Below are 14,389 nucleotides of genomic sequence, written 5' to 3'. Positions count from 1 at the left end.
TGTGTTATCTCTTATTCATGTCGAAACCAACATGCCAGTGGTAAATGTTTAATCCTGTAAATGAGAAATTTAGAATGAATTCTATTTTTACCCTGGAAGAAACAGTTACACAGAGGAAGCACCTTTCTTCAAAATGAACTCATGCTGAAATATGCATTTCCTTTGGTGAGGGGAGTATTTCTGTGGATTTAAAATACAAAGTCAAAATACTATGTCATTCAAACATCACCACATATTACTGCTCTATAATTAAAAGTCATAGAAAACAATGCTGTAGGATGGGAACACTGAGGCTGTGAGGATGTTTCAGTGAGCTCCACTATACAAAGCTGATATCCTCACATGCAAGCAGATCTGAACAAAAACAAGTGCGTGCATTACTTGCTCTGAGTAATGCGCGTGGAGGCAGGAGAGTGAAACAGAAAGAGGAGCTAGGTGGATAAGATTCTAGAGAACATGCTTTACTGAGCTATACTGCCCTCACCAGGGAATAAGAGCAAAGGCCTCGTCTGCTCATATTCGGAGGCAGGGCAGGCTTTGAACAGTATTCACTCATTTGATTGGTCTTGTTCGATGGGCCGGACACAGTTGTAAGAAGGGCTTTGTTAATTATAATGAAACTGCAGAGGTATGTTCTACTGGTTTTGAAAGCAGTGACATGATGTGTTTGTTGGTACGTCTTTACAGTGAAGCTGGATATTTTCTATAAATGTGACCTATGAAGAAGGACAGAGTCATCTTCTGCTGATTGTTTAGTCATCCTCTAGAGACAAATGGCTTAAATACTTAATATAAAATTGCAGGTTATGTTGCAGTTGTGAGTTGGAGTTTTTTTCACAATAAGTGTCAGTAGGTGGCGCTGTTGCCTTCAGTTCATTTTCTGTCTTTAGATTTTGTTTTACCTCACAATAAATCAGTGTTACAGCATCCGGTTTTTGTGTTATTACTTTTGGACTGTATCTCTGAATTGTGACTGGACAATTTAAATACACACAGAGACACATTTGTTTTTATCTGCATATTACTCCCCCTCTTCAAATCCCAACTGAAGACATTCCTTTCACCCAAGCATACAACCTACAGCCTAACCCTACCCCGAAGCATCTCCCACGGACCTGCCCCTCCCTCCCTCACTACCTGTTCACATGTTTTTATCTTGTGTGTGATTGTGATTGTGTGTGTTCTTATCCTGTATTTGTCTTTCCCTATGTTCTATATTCTGTATGTAAAGCGTCTTTGGGTCACTGAAAAGCACTATATAAAATAAATGTATTATTATTATTATTATTATTATTATTATTATTATTATTATTATTATTATTATTATTATTATTATTATTATTATTATTATTATTATTATTATTATTATTATTATATCATACTTATTTTTACCTCTTCCGAAAGATAAGATGTAAAGAGAAATGATTCCATTAACCCTCATACATCTCAAACATCTTTTTTGATTAATTAAACTTGTAAGATGGTGAAACCTGACACTTGCAAAAAACCCTGCACTACTACAATGACAAACCACTAGATGGAGACATTGATCTATTTTAAATATATGTTCAACATCCAGATCTCTTACATTAGACTTAAACAGACACAACCATATTAGAGGTGTGCATGACTTTGTCACATGACTGTTCTGGTTTTAAGGCACTGTAACTTCAAAACTATAATGCTAATCGAAAAGCAGTGATCACCACTTTGGTCTCAAGTCATAGTATATATGGATAATATCACAATGTTCACATATGTGTTGCTTTGTTGTATTTACCCAGTAAGGGGTTTAAGAGGAAATCTATATATATTTTCAAAACTGAAACCTTTAATGCACCTCCTTCAATTAATCTTTGAAACTCAGACAATTACTTACTTAGTTTAATAAAGAAAGGAAAACAAATTATGGAGAAGAGTGATGGCTCAGAAATCAAGCTTGACAGGAAATATTAGACAAAATTAAAATATGCTAGCATAATCAAGTTGCATTTTCCCCACAAGAATGTAACTATGTCGTCATGTCCAAGACCAATATTACATTGCACCAATTAAAATGTCACATTAGAATATATTTCTCAAGTGTAATGGTTGAATAATGGATTGAATTAACTCTCTTTTACTGCTGGAAATCTGTGCGACCGTTCGTCTCCAAATCCCACCAGGGTTGATTAGACAGAGCATGTCGAATATCACTCCAAGCGGAGCACTCTCAAAACCCCTGTCTGTGCTTTTCACCCGTACCTGCAGATCACAGAGTGCTGTATGTAGTAATGTAGCCCCAGACCCCATCTTCCTTTTACCTTTCCTTGTTTCTCTTAGTAGTTGTTTGCACGTAGACATACCTGTGCACGTGTGTGTGTGTGCATGCAGGCATGTGTGCTTAATGCCCTTTGGAAGGGACATGCAGGCCTTTTGATTTAGGCTGTGGCAGGGCAGTCTCGGTGGGATACACTGTGACAGAGGCTCTCTGGCTGAAGAAAAGATGGAGCCTGCACGCATGAAGAGCCCGAGGGACAATTCTGCCTGTCACTTTTTTCACATTTTCACTTTGCTTCGTCATACTGCTCACACACTCTGCTAGAGTCTGTTGAATAACAAGTTCACCCCTCTTCTAAAAAAAGAGCATGCACAGTCACACACACTCTCTCTCTCCTCTCCTAATCTCTCTTGCTTTGAACACTGACTTTATCCCATCTGAGTGAGTGAATCTTTATACAGCCTTGCATGCAGTCTTGTGGGGATGGTAATAGGAAAGACTTTCCTCTGAGCTTTCTACAGCAATAGGCAGAGTGAGTGGGGAATATACTGTCTGTGGGTGTAATGCTTCAATAAGCCAAAGACATGAATCCGGGGATATCGCTCCATGCCTCCGACATCCTGCTTTTTTTGTGTTTCTCTCTTCAGGTTTCCTACTCACACTTTAACTTAACCAACTCTGTTCACACATTTCTTCTTGTGAAATGGATTGGGAATTACTTTTTTCTAACACAGGTTTATTAAATATTACACTACAGTTACACTGTATAAAGTTTGAAAAATCCTCAATTGGGAGCTTTTGAAGGCAGTTGTTGACGTGGGTCTTGCAAAAGACCGTCTGGTTAGATTTAACAAGCTGATGTTTCGATTTACTCTGGTAGTTATCGGGGACAGTGTGTACCTGTCTCATTTACAACCATATGTCTCCTTGTGCCTGATGCTTCTTACTTTGGCAAGTTCCTTGGTGAAGATATTTGCACATCTAAACGTTCCCTGCTGCAGGTGTGTAGGAAAATGTCACTTCAGTCTTGAAAAGAAGAAAAGTGCGGAACCATTGACAAGTGAAACATAAAACATTCAGTCTGAAGAGAAGAAATGAGTCATGAGCACCAAGACAGGGAGAGATGGATGGAACCTCATCATATTTGATCCACATGTGGTAATAAAGCGCTGGATGTTACGTTATCCTTGAATCAAATTAGAATGACTATCAATGCATCCAGAGGAAATTAAAGCCAGCTGTCACTGCATGTGGTGGAGGCATGCAGCTCCTTTATGTAGGCAGTTCGTCTAACCAGCAACATGTGATTGACGCCTCACCGGGTTTGACATGCGGTTCTGTCACGTTGAGGAACAAGTGAAGAGGCAGACGGCCGATTTCCGTTTGTCTGTACTGAACTCGCTGTCATTTCTCAATTCACAAAAAAACAAACACGTGGCTCCAGTCCAGCAGTTATATCCATACCTTCAAACTGCTGCGTATCAGTAGACCTAAACTGTATGCTGAGTCACCTCCATTGGTAGTTGGTACTAAAAATATGAGTCTGCAGTAGATTTAATAGACAATTCTGCTGGTGAAATCCCTGATTGGATCACACTGTGCCTCCAATCTAGTCAACTTCCTTTGCATATTAAACAGAAGATTTCTGCTCCAGCCTAAATGAACCTATACTGCTACATTGCAGATAGATGTAAATGTTACATAACACTAAACCTCAGAGGAGAACATGTGCATGTTACTGTAGATACATATGTAGCTGTAAACTGGTCAAGGATAACTAGCTCTGTACCCACTATATAGATTTATATAGTGTAATATACACTATAGTTGCTCTGAGGCCACAAATCTAGTCATTATCTAATCCTCTTTTTGACTGAGCTACTAGCAATATTTTCTTAATGACCCTCCTGTGATCTGATCTGCTGTCTGCTGTGCCTTTGAGCCACTGCAATATTTGAATGTGAAAACAGTGTTTTCTATTTGCTTTCTTTCTATTTTCATATTTATATCCAGCTGAATCTTGTTATCTTGTCCATCTGTCATTGTGACATTTCCTCCTCCTCCTCCTCCTTCTCTTTCCTCTTCCTCTTGAGCAACAGGATTTTGGCATGAAACATTTTTAGGCAAAAATTCCATAAGGTAATAGACCCAATCATTGCACTAGAGATTTTCCAGCTGGCTCATTAATGTTGAAGTATTTTGTTTTTCTCACACTAGATGGGGCTATCCTTTGATTAAAAATACCATTGAATAGCCATGTGAACATATTAGTGCCTTTAAACTGATTAATAGAGGTAATGTTTTTAATGTTTTTCCCACCAAATATGTAATAAAAACAGTATAGGCATGGAATAACTGACATATTCCTCACAGCATACCAGCTTTTTGACTGGACTGTCTGTACATGCTGAATAGAGTTTCTATTAATTTCATTACAGTTTGAAAATCAATTTGCACTAAGTTAACACATGCTTTCAAATAGAAATAACTTGTGTTGATTTTTCCTGTCTGCTTTTATTTTTGACAAAAGTAAACCAATCATTACAGTCATGCATGCTGTTAGATGTCATGGCTGATTTGATCGCTCTACGTTGCTGCACAAATGATTACATAACCTCTGACAATAATGAAACTGGACATATGATGGATTATCTATCTTGAGCAAAGCTTCAAATATCTCTATGTTTATTTTCACACCTTGATGTCATACTGTATGTGAGCATATATATTCTTTGTTTTCAGAAGATGGTGAAGTCCTCTCATAGAAAACAGCTGCTCCAGTTGTTCAGATCTCTGAGCTAAGTGGGCTATGTCATCATCTCCCCAGCGTGAGACTTTTCTCATTCCACGGAGACGCACAGCCTCCTCTGTGTTGTTTGGAGGTCCAGTGTGTTTTTACTAAACCTCATAGGAAGAGCAAAATACAACAGACTTTCCAACCAACTCACTACCATTAATCCAGGGCTACTGTACAAGTCATCCAGAACTGATGCCATTAACTTCTAATTAAACCTGTCAGATACTGTGCAGGTCAGACGCCAATTTAAAAGAGGGAAGAGGGGAAACTATTGAGCAAACAAGCTCTCTGCTAGATGCACTGTATTTCTAGAAGTCAGAATATTTGGCACCAGGTAAAAAAGTAGAGTAATTAAGTCACATAATTCTCACATTCAGTTTTTCAGTGGAAACCTTGTGAACTTTGCTGAAACCCCTTTAGGGCTCGTTTTTCACACTCTCAGCAGTGAGCAGTGCAACAAGAGTAATTACGAAATTCCTTTTTTCCTCTCTCGTTCTTTCTTCAGACGACCTGGGACTCGTGTTAAAGAGCAAATTTTCAAGGTACCACACAACATATTTAGGATTGTGATATTTGCAGGGGTTTCATTTGTCTGTTCAGGTTTTTATCAACAGTCAGTGCAAGAGAAAGAAAATGTAGGTCATGCATTTTACACCGGCTAATATCATTTTCTCACATTTTAGTCAAACTGTTTTCTGGACATACTGGGAAAAAAACCAAGGGTAAATAACTCTTTACTTGAATCACTCAGATATAATACACTAGGCTAAACTGCAGCTCTGTGCTGAAAGTCACCTTCCCTAGCTGAGCTCAGGACCGTTTTTGAATGTTAATATGGTTTGATATATTGCTGGGCCCTGATGACTCAGTTCAGAGGGGTAACGTAGTGTTTTTACTTCCAATTCAAGCTGATTTAGATTTTAATGTCATACTCAAGAATGATACCCCTCGCATTTGATATACTGCCAGGGTCATACAAACGTTTCTCGGGGTAACTAAGCTGGTTTCTCTCTGGGTTTATCAAGTTCATTTTCTATGACAGGACTATGCCATCTAACAGCCAAAAAGACAGTCTTTACCAGGCTTGGAGCCATTAACCATGCAGCTTTTAAGTGGAAGCAACACAAAGGTGAAGTAAAATCCAGCCAGTTGTGAACGGGCTGACATTTTAAAGTCTAATGTCTATCAAAAAAAAGGCCCCCTGTGGCATGAAAGGGGGAAAATTCAAAGTGATAACAAGGGTAGTGGCACAGGTCAGTTATGGCCTGTAGCAGCTGTCAGGTAGCAAAAGAGAGAGATGGGGTCACTGCACTTTAAAAAACATGAGAGGAAGCTAGTGCATGCGTGGGATTGACTTTAGGATGTGGTTTGGCGAGGACATGGCAGCAGGCTGGTGTAGGGACGTGTTGAGTGGGAGCAGCTAATGTGAAAAACTTTAATCCCAATCTGTTCTCTTAGCAAATCATGAGGCGTGAGAAGACTCAAGCTCTTATCAAAGCTCTCCAGACATACAGTGCAAATGATGGTGGATGATCTTAGAGCCATCATTCAAAATTCAGGTCACCAGTGATGTTCAGAATAAAGACCAAAATTATATTACCCAGACAAAGGGAAAAATAAATAAATGTATATTTTGTGTGACAAAAGAATCTGTTTGCCTTTTCCTTAAATGCACATTCCTGTGGATTTTCATCAGTTGACATTACAGCTGCTCAGCTTTAGTGGAAATGCATTTAAAATCAAATATCAGAGCTTTATGGGCGAGTTAATAATATAATATGTAATATAATATAGTGTGATGAAAGCAGATGAAAGCTTTTTATATTTTATTTATACCCCAAAACCCATAAAAACCCTACTAACTGAAAGTGATCCATAAAATGTAGCTTTCTTGAACAGATTGTGAATAACAAACTGTCCCCACTTCCCCATCACCCAGTGGCTGATTTTCAATGGAAATGATGAAGGCTGGTGATTAACATGGGAGCCATATTGCATCCTTAATGATTCCTGAGTGTGTGTCTCCTCGAATTGGCCAGTGCAAGAACAGATGGCCCCACGGGTGGAATCCAGACATGCTCACTGTGCCTGTGACAACTTTGAAAAAAAGTGTGTGTCTGAACATTGGTGTGCATATGACTGCGTGTTCGCAGTGTGTGTCGTGTTTCTTCCCTAGCATTTGCTGCTGCAGGCCAATGCTCTAAATAAGATCATTCTCTTAGTCAGCCAGTGTGGTTACGTAAGATTAAGAAAACCCGGTGTGTGTTTGCATGTTGTAGGAGTTTCTGTTTGTTTGCCTGTGTGTGATCATGCCACTGTTAAAACCTGTGGAGTTCACCTTTGTCGCTGGAAAGCCGTGTGTGCTTCTTGTCAGAGAGATTTTTTAACATCCACATCAAACAGAAGTGAAGAGGCAGGGAGGTCTCTGTCTCCCTCTGCTCCATGTCTCAGTTTGTTTTTCACAGGTTGCTAGCCATTGTCCTGGTTTTGACAGATCTGTGTCAGGAGCAGTTACAGGTGTTGTGCTGTGTCATTCTAGCCTCTAGCTCGTCTCTTACCCCCACCCCCCACTCCTCCTAAAGAGGAGACGTGAGCCATATCAGACAAGATGATGACAGAAGGTAAAATGTTGACATCTGAAGACGGCATCTGTTGCCTCCATCTATTTTTCAACTCTGTCACGCACACACATGTATATGCTGATATGTACCAATGCACATACAAATGTGTATGTTACATACTATTCACACTGGATAGTGAAAAAATGAATAGTTGCCTAGAGATTTAAAAAAAAATAAAAACAAAAACATATGAAATACATGCAGAGGTGAAGGACAGGCCTCTCAAAGAGAAGACTTGCTTTGAATCACAAATATTCAAAATTGGGAGGAAAGAATTTGTGTTGTTAGCATTCACAGAGTGAGAACAACCAGATATCACACATACTCAAAGTCACGAAAGTTCCTAACATTTTAAAAAAACAAATTTAACCTGACCTTGTTTCACTGCTTTTAAAAACTTAACTTTGATGATGTGGTGTGCTGTTTAAATAGATTTGTAGTATTTTCTATAAGATAACGTGATCTGAATGTTGTACATGTTTGTTTTGGTTGATCACTTATGAAAGAGTCTATCAAGGTGGTCTCGACTTTTCCTTCTGTCATTCACTTTTCTTTCCAATCTCTTCAGTCATTTCTCATTCCACCCACTTTTTCCTGCATCCAATCCCTGCAGTCCTCGCCGACCTTCCAGACTTCTTTTCTGTAAACCCTCTGACTTTTTCATGTCTGACATCACTGGCAATACGATACTCTGGGAGTATGAACCAGCATAAAACAGCTCTCATTTTGTGGTGATGTCAAAGAAAGTGTGATCCAACTGGGGAAAAAGGGAACATAAAGAGAACTGCCTGAGGTGTAGAGTTGCCTGGCAACAACTTCCCACCTTTGTGTGAGTTGGCCTTCATCAGATTGCAGCAAAGACATCTAGAAACACTCTAGAAACACATAAAAGTAGGAGAAAAGTAAGTGTATGTGTTGCCACGTGAGGTGACCAACTTTGACAACTGGGTTTTGGCATACAGTGTAAAACTGTACTTCTTCTTTGTCAATTATATTTTCATTAATCTGACTGGATTTTGCATCATGGCTTCCTCCTGTGCTCACAGCCTCACTGATGAATGTATCAATGTTATAGTTGGGGATATCCATTCTGTGTTCAAGCACCAAACAAAAAACATCAGTGCAGATTACTGTAATGTGGTTGTATAGTACGGTCAAGCAAGCAATATATGATTATACATCTGTGTTTGTCTTTAGCCCAGTTCTACACAGCCTGTTCTGCCATACAATAATTATTTCCTAGCATAATCAATGGTTAAACTTATCTGAATGGCTAACCCTCTGACCAAGCACAGATTTCAGAAAAAATCTTTGTCATTCCAAAACATGGGGTTCATGAAATGGAACAAAACTTAGTACTGAGGTCCTGGATAGCAACAAAGAAATAAGACAGTAAAAAATATAAACTATGGTGACTGAGCAGCAGCAGCAGATCTATAAATGAAAACAGTAATGCAATAGAAGTCTCAGATGAAAACATCTCATTAAAAGTGCAAGTGAGTATTGATAAATATGATATACATATTTATGTAATATTGCAGGCTTGGGTGTCACTTTTCCAGTTAAGATGCCATATTGTCTCCGTTCACTGCAGAGAGAGAGTCCCTGTGGATGAATCCACAAGGAGCTTGTCATGTTGCAGGTTATCGTCACAGTGTAGTTACTATGGATATGAAGGAGGTGAGATCAGGTGCCGGGTCGGACCCCTGTGGAGCGAGGTGTCCTCTTAGGGCATCAGTTCTTGGCTCCTCGCCTGTCGTCGTTTCTTCTCCCCCCATTTTAAATCTGGAGGAGGATCAGGAAGGCTCAGGAAATCTCCATCTCCCGTGGCCTAGGGGTTGGATGAAGAACATACAATTTATCATTAATCCTTATGGGAGAGGTTCAATCCTCACTTTACCCACTTTTGCTTTTCCCTTTTCTTCCTGGGGAAAATGTATTTCATCTTCAAACGAGATCCTGAAGAATTAATTTTTTTTTCTATCTCTGTGAGGTATTACTAGTTCTCAGCCTGCCAGCCCAGGGCCACCAGGCACAGCGCTGTGCACACTATCAGACTTCCTGTTTATCAAACTTTCGAAAATTAGTGATCATGCCGAAGGGATGCACTCCACTGATAATTCACTTATCTACATTTCACAATACACCATCTCCCACACCACTGATCTAATTATGACAAAACTAATGAAACTGAAACTACACAGTCATTCACACAGTAGCCTCTCTCTGGCCTAAGGAGGAACCACAAAAAAGTCACTGTGTACAGTTATAGTGGATGACATGTTTACACTGTTTAGTGTTTACATGATCTGCATATCCCCATACAATAAACATCCCGTTTTAATGGTTTATATTTCTTATTTGACTTTTTTAAAGTTCAAAGATACACACAATTGCTACAAAAACACAGTGCAAAGTTTTAAGATGTATTAAGAGTGTAGTAAAGGCCTATTGTCAATGTAATAGTTACAAGGGTGTTAGTGGAACACATCTGTCTCTTTTACGTTCATTCCTCTTTTCAAAAGGATTATAAAAATAGTCGTTACTATTCATATTGTCTCATAAGCCTGTCAGAGTTATGTTCCTGTAATGTGTCAAACTAACCAAATGGCTCAGTTTTACAAGGACACCCATTTCTAATTTAATCTGCCCTGTTTGGCTCTACAACAAGTAGCATTCAGGCAAAACATCTTCACTGGCTGTGTCGGGGAAAAACTCCTAAAACAAGAGGTGACAGTCCAAGGTTTAAGATTTATTTTGTGGTCATAGAATTACCTCGTCAAATCTTTCCATCCATATATCCATCCTTCAACCCACTTCTGTCTCCTGTTGTGTGTTGAAAAACATTTTTATTTCACCATCACTGACACTGACCATTCACCACTCAGTCAGTCACTGTAGACTGTAAACCAGTCGGCATCCAATCAAAAGGCAGCGAGGTCAGCCTCCATCTTTCAGTTAAGATAAAGATAAGAAGATTACATCTCTTTTCAATACAGTCCCTTATCAATACAAAGGGCAGGTGAGATTAGGTAAAAGTTAAGGCTCCAAATAATAGTGTGTGGGGAACTGGTAAAGTGCTGATTAATCTATTCTATATACAGTATAAACAATGCTTATTTGGGTAAAGTACAGATAGATGTAAATTCTTCTTATTTTGGATTATTTTGTTTCCTATTGAGATGAGATGAGGCCAGCTCCCTGGGCAATTATATGGCATAAATAACATGGCAAATGAGAACAGCTCTGTTCCTCTCCCAACTTTGTTTAGGCGTTTGGACAAAAGAGTTGAAAAGTTTAGAGATGGCCTGGAGAATCTGGCATGTCTCCGCATAGATTACATAAAACTGTATAAAACTGCATGTCAGTTTCCAGGGAAACTGTATTTGTGAGTCTTTGTTCTCATTCTCTTCTGTCACTTCTCACAGCACTCTTGGCAGTTTTTATGAATTGAGGCCTGTGTGTGTTTGTTAGCTTGAGTGATGGTTGGTTAAGAGTCGAATAGGAAACGTGTTTAATGAAGGCTGTGATTGCACAGGAAGTCAGAAAATTGAAGAAGCCGGAATGAAGTGTTGTCCATGTCTATTAGCGTAAAACACTGATGCACAAAAAAGGGATGGGGAGGAAGAGAAAACGTTTATTGTGTTTGTGTGCATGTCTGTAGGCATGCATGTATCCTCCATAGGGTTCCTGCTTTGTATGAGTTGCTCGCAGACAGCTGGAAAATCTCATTATCTGCCAAACAATGCTGCTTAATAACTTGTCTGCTGCATCTCTCTGAATTAACGATGGAGGTTTTAAAATGCTGACATTTCAAATCAGATCAAGTGACCACTGAGAAGAAATATAATTATTGTTCAGCAACCCTGTACAATGTGCATTATGGTCACTTCTGCAGAATCGCATGCAACTGTAAAATAAAGCATTGCCAACAGCAGCCTAATACACATCTTTTCCTTAGGATTTCACATCTCTACCTTACCTGCACTGCAACAGTTTTTACTGTCTACATGCCACCCCCCATCTCCGTCATCAATCTCAGACCACTTGGCAAGCAAATATGAAAGGTTACTCTCCTGGGAAATTAGCTTCTCTCTCCCCTCATAATTGTCAGACACCGCTTCTAACAGTTTCTATAATGTAAGCACACTGAACCTCTGCTGTCAAGGCTAAAAACATCTTCTCTTCCCCTCTCTGTGATTGCAGTTATTGCATCTCTCACCTACTGGTGTGTTATGATGACAAAACAAATGTTTGAAACTAATCAACTTGTTTGTTAGACTATGAAAAGTGGACCCTTCCCGTGGCTGACGATGAGTCAGACAATTGCCATCCACCTTCCTCGGTGGACGATGCAGTGATACTGATTAACATTTTCATTCTCGTCAGCTCAAAACATTATCATTAGTCAGTGATTAGGAGTGCTGGGGATGAAGGCAATTTCTCCTGCAGCGCTTTCATTGCAGGATTCAGGCAGTGAATGGGGAAAGCGTCACAGTTAGAGGTTATCATAAGATGTAAGAAATGTTTAGTAAGTTATGTTTTTATGCAATAATTACCTTTTATACAGCAGTTAAAAACGTCGTTTCTAAGCAGTGCGTAATTGTGGTGACACTGTTTAGCGCAGTATTTTACTCTGGGTCTTAATTTGAACTTAGGGCTCCAATTATCTGTTTCATAATTTGACTTCCTCCACTGCACGATGTCATTTTCCACAAAGTTCACCCCAAACTCCAGCCGGTGCACTTTTCACCTCTCCCACAGTCCATTCTGTGGCACAGCCATAATCACCCATTGCTAATTAAGGAGCTTATGATATTTCTTGCGAGCTCCCTGCAGTGTGACTTGTGCAGCTATAACCAAATGCTATTGATTGCAGCTGCTGGTGTTTGAACCTTCTTTTTCCTGCACAACAGCCCCTCAGGCAGCGAGGGCTATGATGTGTCATAAAGATGAAGGCAAGAGATGACACTATGTGGACTGGAGTGTGTCTCTGTGTGTGCGCGTCTGTTTAAGCTCAAGGGTTTAATTTCTCTTCAGAATGACTCACTCACTTTTTTTTTTTTTTAACTCTTAATCATGTGTTGTTTGATATGTAGATATGCACTCTTCAGGCCTATATATTCCTCCACAGTGAACATTAACAAAATTGCTATGAAAAACAGTCATACTTTATTTTTAAAAGCAATCATTTGAAAATCACTGGCTCTAGCAGGATTGCAGCAACCGCATCTGCAAGAAATGCACCATTCCATCAATTGCACTTAACATGCATTGGAAAAGCGAGGTGGGGGTGTCTCTGAGGGGGAAACGGAGAGAGGGGAGGAGTTAAGTGAAGGACATGAAGAGCAGGAGACAAAGCCAGGTGGAACAGTGATGCTCTTCACAGCGTCATGCTAATGAGGAGGATTATTATGTCCTCCCCCTCAGGCAGTGGAGGCAGACAGAGTGGGTGTGGGCACAAGCCTGTATCACTTTTTTGACTGTGTGTGTTTGTGTGTTTAAAGCGGCAAAGAGAAGCCTAACCTTCTGAAAGTGATTCTGGTTTGTTTTGTTTCCATCTTTCCACGGTATCCACTTTGTTAGGTACTCATCCCTATTTATGAAAATAGCTTGCTCCTTCAGCCACTGGCTGAGTCATATAAACAAAGGAGGTGTATAAAGTATGCCGACTGGGTTAACAGGCCTTAGTGTATGTGTGTGTTCAAGAACCAGACGTAAATGTGTTCACAGTATATAGATATATGCGTAGCCAAGTGCACACATACTCATAATCATCTGTGCTCCTCATTTCCCTGCCTCCTTCTGCACACACCCTCTTTCCCACCCCCTCTTCATCCTCTCCTCTCTCCTCCGGTCCCCCTCCCTCCTCGCTCAGCAGCAGCCAGTGGTATGCTCCACTCATCTTCGCTCCTCTCTCTCTCTCTCCCTCTCTCTCTCTCTCTCTCTCTCCACTGTCAGCCTCAGCAGTCTCCACACCGGAGCTATAGAGACTGGTTTAGCGCTGATCCATACATGCACGTGTGTGTGTCTTGGGTGCTGGCTCAACATTCGAGTGTGTGAGAGAGTTGATCTGCATGAGACTGTGTGTATGAGCATCTCTGGAGCATCTTTTGTATGGAGGAGCATGTGCGCAGAGTGAGAGACAGTGTGAGGATGCGTGGTGGGCAGGTGTTGTTGTGATCGGTGGAGTTTTTGGTGTACTATCGTCGTGCTGTCTGCCTCCCCCTCCCTCCCATTTGGTTATCTAGTGAGGGGAAAAAAGCATCCTGCTGGGATGTCCACCTCGCCCAGTGCAACAGACGGGAGCCAAAGGAACTCTTGTAAGTGACTTTTTTTTCCACCTTGTGTTGCGTTAGGGAGTGGTGATCTGTGTGTTTCAGTATGTTAGATGTGTGTGTGGTGAAGATTTTGTTTGAAATCAACCAGCTTTTTGTCCATTTAAAGATACCGTAGGGTCTTTATTTTGAAGGCAGACCTGGCTGAGACAGAGGGGAGAACATGAAGTTTGGGCCAAAAAACAATGTATCATCAATCATTTAGATTTTACAAGTGTACAGTATGTTTTATATAGTGTGTGTGTGTGTGTGTGTGTGTGTGTGTGTGTGTGTGTGTGTGTGTGTGTGTGTGTGTGTGTGTGTGTGTGTGTGTGTGTGTGTGTGTGTGTGTGTGTGTGTGTGTGTGTGTGTGTGTGTGTGTGTGTGTATTTTG

At 40.2% G+C, this 14,389-nt stretch overlaps 1 protein-coding gene across 1 annotated transcript in view; it reads right to left on the bottom strand.

Moving 5' to 3' along the window:
* gmpr (guanosine monophosphate reductase) overlaps nt 1-11,778 on the bottom strand; it is a 65,751-nt gene extending 53,973 nt beyond the window's left edge. Inside the window, exon 1 of the mRNA XM_083982553.1 lies at nt 11,768-11,778. The gene's annotated coding sequence lies outside the window, so the exon portion shown is untranslated. The remainder of the gene's footprint in view (nt 1-11,767) is intronic.
* Between the last annotated feature and the right edge of the window lie 2,611 nt (nt 11,779-14,389).

This window comes from Trachurus trachurus (genome assembly GCF_905171665.1).
Source record: "Trachurus trachurus genome assembly, chromosome: 11".
NCBI classification, from domain to species: Eukaryota; Metazoa; Chordata; class Actinopteri; order Carangiformes; family Carangidae; genus Trachurus; species Trachurus trachurus.
The sequence above is the reverse complement of the archived record's forward strand: the minus strand, read 5'-3'. Positions and strand labels throughout refer to the sequence as shown.